Here is a 7,553-nt window from a genome sequence, read left to right on the forward strand (position 1 = left end):
TTGGGTATACTTTCTTTGAAGTCTAGCCTTCTGGTGGGTGCCCCCTGGCAATGCATAGCTCAATCTCTGCCTCCATCGTATGGCAAGCTGTCTTCTGTCTCCTTTTCACTCCTGCTACTATGTCTGTATTTCCTTTGCTTATAAGGACTTCAGTAATATTGGGTTATGGAAAATTCTGATTCAGTGTGGGCTCATCCTAATGGTATCTTTGAATATCCTCTTTACAAACGATCTCACATCCATAGGCCTCATAGGTAGAGCTTGAGCACAACTGTTTAGGGGATATGAGTCAATCTATAACAGATGTCAGTTCTCTACAGATTGATGCATGAATTTAACACGAGTATCAAGATCCCAGAAATTATTTTATTTAAACAGATTATATTATCCTAAAAATTATGTGGAAATACAACAAAATTAGAGTATCCAAAACAATTTTGAAAAAGAAGAATAAAATGGGCTTACTGTGTTACAATTAAAGATTTATTATATAGCTGTATTAATTCAGACTGTGTGGTACTGGCAGAGGACTAGGCACATAGATCAATACAACAAATACAGAAATAAATCCAGAAACAAATGCAGAATTAGCTCTACAAATAGTTCTAAAAAATTTGTAAAAACAATTCAGTGGATGAAGTAGAGTCTTTTCAACACCATTTTCAACAAATGATGCTTTATCATTTGATGATCCATAGGCAAAAAATTAAATGAACCTCAACATCAATTTCAAGCCTTTAAAAAAAATTAACTCAAAATGGATTATAGATTTGAATGTGAGATGTAAAACTATAAATTTTTAATGGAAAAAGCAGAAAATCATATGGACTAGGGCTGAGTGAAGAATTCTTAGACATGACATAAAGAACATTATCCATAAATGCTTTTAGTGAAAAAAATGGACCTCACAAAATTCAAAACTTATGCTCCATGAAATCCCCTGTGAAGAGTATGAGAAGTCAAACTACACAAGGAAGAAATATTTAAAAACCACACATCAATGAAAGATCTCTCAAAACTCAACTGTGTCATAAACAAATAAAACAAAACAACACCCAAAGAACAAGATTTATAAGGTTAATAAAGTCTTCTTATCAAAATATGAAAAAGACAGAATGTGAAACAAAATTTAGAAGCAAGCCATATCCAGAATAGAGAAATTCCACCAGGAGCAATGTGTGAAGTGAACTATGCCCAAGTTATAGTTGTTTCTTGTAATTTGAGGGTGATTTCTGTAACTGAAACACCATCCCTTTCTTATGTGTTACTATCATAAGAAGTGTTCATTTAGTAGGTGTGGAACAAGACATGCTGTCTGATTCAGGGTCAATTTATGTTTTAATAAATCTCAACAAGCTGGAAATAGAAAGGTACTTTTTAAATTCAGTTAAAGTATTGCATATGTAGAATCCCCAGCCACTAGAGAATGGTGACAGGAAAAATGGCAGGAAGTAATGGAGAAAGAAAAAGACTAAGAGTGTGAGAGAAAGGAAACATTTACTTTATTTGCTGATGATATACTCAGGAGAGGAGAATGCAAGAGAATGTATAAATTATTCAATTTGAAGGATTTAGATAAGGTTGATGATTCAAAATCAACAAACAAATTGAATTGCATGTCTTCATATCAACAGGAAACATTTTAAAACATAAGTTAAAACTTATTTACATTATCATCAAAATACAAAGTGTCTGCCCACAGATCTGACACAATTCAGGCAAAACATTTATGAAGAATATTAACAATATTTTAGTAAAAATTTTTAAAATTAGATCTATAAAAATTGGGAGCTACATTTTCATCATGTATTGTAAGGGTCAGTATAATTTGTATCACTTTTACTTAAATTGCCCATAATTGCAATGTGGTCCCAATCAAAATGCAAAAAAAAAAAACTCACTTTGTAGAAGTTGATACAAAAATATGAATACAATTGCATAATGTGAAAAAATATATAGAGCCCTACTGATAGGATAAAATGTTATAGCTGTTGTGCTACCAGGTATCCATGCCTTATTATTTTTTGCATGACATTATTAATCTATAGCAATGAGGAGAGTATGGTATTGGCCCAGTGGAATGTATGACAGAGCAAAGGACCTGAAGAGAGAGTGCAGAAACAGAATCACGTCTATGGCCATTAATAAAGTATAAAAGCATATTGGAAATCAGAAGAGAAGAGGGACTATGGTAATTATGCAGGACTATTGACTATCGAGCTACTAAAAAAAAAAAACCTATTTCAACTCCTAGCTTTAAACCTCTACCTCATAGCAGTCATAAAAATTAATTCCAGTACCACAATGTTTTGAATAATGTGACTTTGTAGTGAATTTGAAATTGGGAAATGTGAGCTCTCCAATTTTTTTCTACTTTTGCAATACTGATTTGGCTCTTTGGGGTTGTCTGAGATTCCTCATGAATTTGAGGATTTAATTTGCAAAAAAGGCTTCTTGGATTTTGATAGATATTATAATGAATATGTAGATTGCCTTTGGTAGTGCTGACATCTTAATAATATTAATTTGCAATAATAATTTTAAGATGTAACTTGAGGACACCATGATGAGTGAAATAAGCAGACACAAAAATACAAATATGGCATGTTCTTGTTTATATGAAGTAGCCAGAAGTGTAAATTTCTATGGACAGTGAGTAGTTTTTAAGTACCAGGGCACAAGGCTGGGGGTGGGCAGAGGGAGTTATTACTTGATGGGTGAAGAGTTTCTTTTTGAGGTAATTAAAAGTAATGGATATTGGTGATGGTGGAGCCATATTTGTGAAATTACTTAATATAACTGAATTATATGTTTGAGAGTAGATAAAATGGAAAATTTGGGGTTGTATATATGTTACTACAATGAAAAGCATATAAAAATAAACTCTAAAGCAAATATTTCTGGACTATTGCTAAGAAATTTGGGGGAAAAGAGCAAAAAAAAATTATATCATCTAGAGTAAAAATTAAATTCCAAGCAGATTAGAGAACTACATGTAAAAGGCAATCTCTAAAAATATGAAAACAACATGGTAGGTTATATTATCAATTTCACAATATGGAATAATTTCTTAAACACCAAAAGCAAAACAAAACAAGAATAAAGTTGAAGAATCCAAGAAAAGTTACATTAAAATTAAAATTTCTATTTATTCAAGACTTCATAATAAAACAGAATAGCCAGAGACTTCTGGAGAAAATGGCAGCTTAGTAAGGTGCGCGGGTCTTAGTTCCTCCTCCAGAACAACTACTAAAGAACTAGAAACAGTACAGAACAGCTCCCAGAGCCACGACAGAGACCAAACACACAGCGTACCCCATTCTGGACTGGCTGGACCGGCTAAGAGACTCCACTGCGGTGAGGTCCCCAAGAGGCACGCGCTTCCCCAGGCCACGGCAGCTGGTGGCCGGAGCCCCGCCCTCCCTCCTTTCCGGGCAGGTGGGGAACTTTGGATCGGCGGTTCCCCAAGTCGCAGGTGGCCGGCGCCCCTCCCCCACGCGCGGCTTCCCGGGCCAGCGGGGAGCTTTGGATCAGCGGTTCCCCAAGCCTCAGCGGCCCTCCCACATGCACCTGCCCAGGCCGGCTGGGAGACTTGGAACAGTGGTTCCCCAAGCCGCAGTGGCCGGCGACTGCAGCCCCTTCCACACACGTGGCTTCCCGGGCCGACTGGGAGCCTCGGAACAGCGGTTCCTCAAGCCACGGCGGCTGGCGACCCTCCCCTGCAGGTGACTTCCCGGAGGGAAAGGAAAGAGTCTCCAACAGTAGTAGAAACTGAGCCCAACCTAACACTAATAGTGGCATTAATGAAAAACTTCTGACTACTAAAAATAGGCCCTCTGCTCAGGCAAAACTGATCAAGGCAGAAGTCGCCAATTGGGCTAACTGAAAAAGAGGAAAGAGGGTGAAACAGAGCCTTCTGTGGCTGTTTCTACGGAGGCTTCATTGCCTCTGGGCTCAGCGCTGGGATTACACAAGTTGCAACTGCCCCGAACGCAGAAACAGGCTGCTTTCAGGGCTCTCTACCACCTGAACCTTCCCCGCGGAAGGGGTGAAACGCAACTCAGGTGGAATCCCTCTCTCAAAGAATTCAGATCCCAGGACTTCACAATTTGAAGCCATTAAAACCAACCTACAAACTTTCCTCTGTCTCCACCACACACCCACCAGCGAGAGTCTTCCAAAGTTAAAGGAGCCACAACATCTTTTGCTGGTGGGGCCCACAGACAGACAAGCACCACATACTGGGCAGGATAAGAAAAACAGAGCCCAGAGACTTCACAGGAAAGTCTTTCAACCTGCTGGGTCCCACACTCAGGGAAATCTGATTAAATGCCCAGACACCAGCAAAAAACAACAAATCACACCAGGAAAATTGAAGATATGGTCCAGTCAAAGGAACAAACCAATAGCTCAAATGAGATATAGGAGCTGAGACAACTAATTCTGAATATACGAACAGAAATGGAAAACCTCTTCAAAAACCAAATCAATAAATTGAGGGAGGACATGAAGAAGACATGGGCTGAACAAAAAGAAGAAATAGAAAATCTGAAAAAACAAATCACAGAACTTATGGGATTGAAAGACACAGAAGAGATGAAAAAAACAATGGAAACCTACAATGGTAGATTTCAAGAGACAGAAGCTAGAATTAGTGAACTGGAGGATGGAACATCTGAATTCCAAAAAGAAACAGAAACTATAGGGAAAAGAATGGAAAAATTTGAGCAGGGGCTCAGGGAATTGAATGATAATATGAAGTGCACAAATATACATGTTGTGGGTGTCCCAGAAGGAGAAGAGAAGAGAAAAGGAGGAGAAAAACTAATGGAAGAAATTATCACTGAAAATTTCCCAACTCCTATGAAAGACCTAAAATTACAGATCCAAGAAGTGCAGCGCACCCCAAAGAGAATAGACCCAAATAGGCGTTCTCCAAGACACTTACTAGTTAGAATGTCAGAGGTCAAAGAGAAAGAGAGGATCTTGAAAGCAGCAAGAGAAAAACAGTCCATCACATACAAGGGAAACACAATAAGACTATGTGTAGATTTCTCAGCAGAAACCATGGAGGCAAGAAGACAGTGTCATGATATATTTAAATTACTAAAAGAGAAAAACTGCCAACAAAGAATTCTATATCCAGCAAAATTGTGCTTCAAAAATGAGGGAGAAATTAAAACATTTTCAGACAAAAAGTCACTGAGAGAATTTGTGACCAAGAGACCAGCTCTGCAAGAAATACTGAAGGGAGCACTAGAGTCAGATATGAAAAGACAGAAGAGAGAGGTATGGAGAAGAGTGTAGAAAGAAGGAAAATCAGATATGATATATATAACACAAAAGGCAAAATGTTAGAGGAAATTATTACCCAAACAGTAATAACACTAAATGTTAATGGACTGAATTCCCCAATCAAAAGACATAGACTGGCAGAATGGATTAAAAAACAGGATCCTTCTATATGCTGTCTACAGGAAACACATCTTAGACCCAAAGATAAGCATAGGTTGAAAGTGAAAGGTTGGGAAAAGATATTTCATGCAAATAACAACCAGAAAAGAGCAGGAGTAGCTATACTAATATCCAACAAACGAGACTTCAAATGTAAAACAGTTAAAAGGACAAAGAAGGATACTATCTACTAATAAAAGGAATAGTTCAACAAGAAGACATAACAATCATAAATATTTATGTACCGAACCAGAATGCCCCAAAATACATGAGGAATACACTGCAATCACTGAAAAGGGAAATAGACACATCTACCATAATAGTTGGAGACTTCAATTTGCCACTCTCATCAATGGACAGAACATCTAGACAGAGGATCAGTAAAGAAACAGAGAATTTGAATACTACAATAAATGAGCTAGACTTAACAGACATTTATAGGACATTACACCCCACAACAGCAGGATACAACTTTTTCTCATGTGCTCATGGGTCATTCTCAAAGACAGACCATATGCTGGGTCACAAAGCAAGTCTCAACAAATTTAAAAAGATTGAAATCATACACAACACTTTCTCGAATCATAAAGGGATGAAGTTGGAAATCAATAATAGGCAGAGTGCCAGAAAATTCACAAATACATGGAGGCTCAACAACACACTCTTAAGCAATGAGTGGGTCAAGGAAGAAATTACAAGAGAAATGAATAAATATCTCGAGGCAAAGGAAAATTAAAGCACAACATATAAAAATTTATGGGATGCAACATAGTCAATGCTGAGTGGGAAATTTATTACCTTAAATTCCTATATTAAAAAAAGAAAAAACAACAAAAATCGAGAGCTTAACTGTATGCTTGGAAGAACTGGAAAAAGAATAGCAAACTGACCCCAAAGCAAGCAAATGGAAAGAAATAACAAAGATTAGAGCAGAAATAAATGAAATTGAAAACAATAGAGAAAATCAATAAGACCAAAAGTTGGTTCTATGAGAAAATCAATAAGATTGATGGGCCCTTAGCAAGATTGACAAAAAGAAGACGAGAGAGGACACAAATAAATAAGATCAGAAATGGAAGAGGAGACATAACCACTGACCTCACAGAAATAAAGGAGGTAATAACAGGATACTATGAACAACTTTACGCTAATAAATGCAACAATGTAGATGAAATGGACAAGTTCCTAGAAAGGCATGAACAACCAACTTTGACTCAAGAAGAAATAGACGACCTCAACAAACCAATCACAAGTAAAGAAATTGAATCAATCATTCAAAAGCTTCCCAAAAAGAAAAGTCCAGGACCAGATGGCTTCACATGTGAATTCTACCATACATTCCAGAAAGAATTAGTACCAACTCTCCTCAAACTCTTCAAAAAAATCGAAGTGGAGGGAAAGCTACCTAATTCATTCTATGAAGCCAACATCACCCTCATACCAAAACCAGGCAAAGATATTACAAAAAAAGAAAACTACAGGCCAATCTCTCTAATGAATATAGATGCAAAAATCCTCAACAAAATTCTAGCAAATCGAATCCAACAACACATTAAAAGAATTATACATCATGACCAAGTAGGATTCATCCCAGGTATGCAAGGATGGTTCAACATAAGAAAATCAATTAATGTAATACACCACATCAACAAATCAAAGCAGAAAAATCACATGATCTTCTCAATTGATGCAGAGAAGCCATTTGACAAGATTCAACATCCTTTCCTGTTGAAAACACTTCCAAAGTTAGGAATACAAGGGAACTTCCTTAAAATGATAGAGGGAATTATGAAAAACCCACAGCTAATATCATCCTCAATGGGGAAAAATGGAAAACTTTCCCCCTAAGATCAGGAACAAGACAAGGATGTCCATTATCACCACTATTACTCAACATCGTGTTGGAGGTTCTAGCCAGAGCAATTAGACAAGAAAAAGAAATAGAAGGCATCAAAATTGGAAAGGAAGAAGTAAAACTATCACTGTTTGCAGACAATATGATACTATACGTCGAAAACCCGGAAAAATCCACAACAAAACTACTAAAGCTAATAAATGAGTACAGCAAAGTAGCAGGTTACAAGATCAACATTCAAAAA

This window comes from Tamandua tetradactyla, chromosome 20, assembly GCF_023851605.1.
Source record: "Tamandua tetradactyla isolate mTamTet1 chromosome 20, mTamTet1.pri, whole genome shotgun sequence".
NCBI classification, from domain to species: Eukaryota; Metazoa; Chordata; class Mammalia; order Pilosa; family Myrmecophagidae; genus Tamandua; species Tamandua tetradactyla.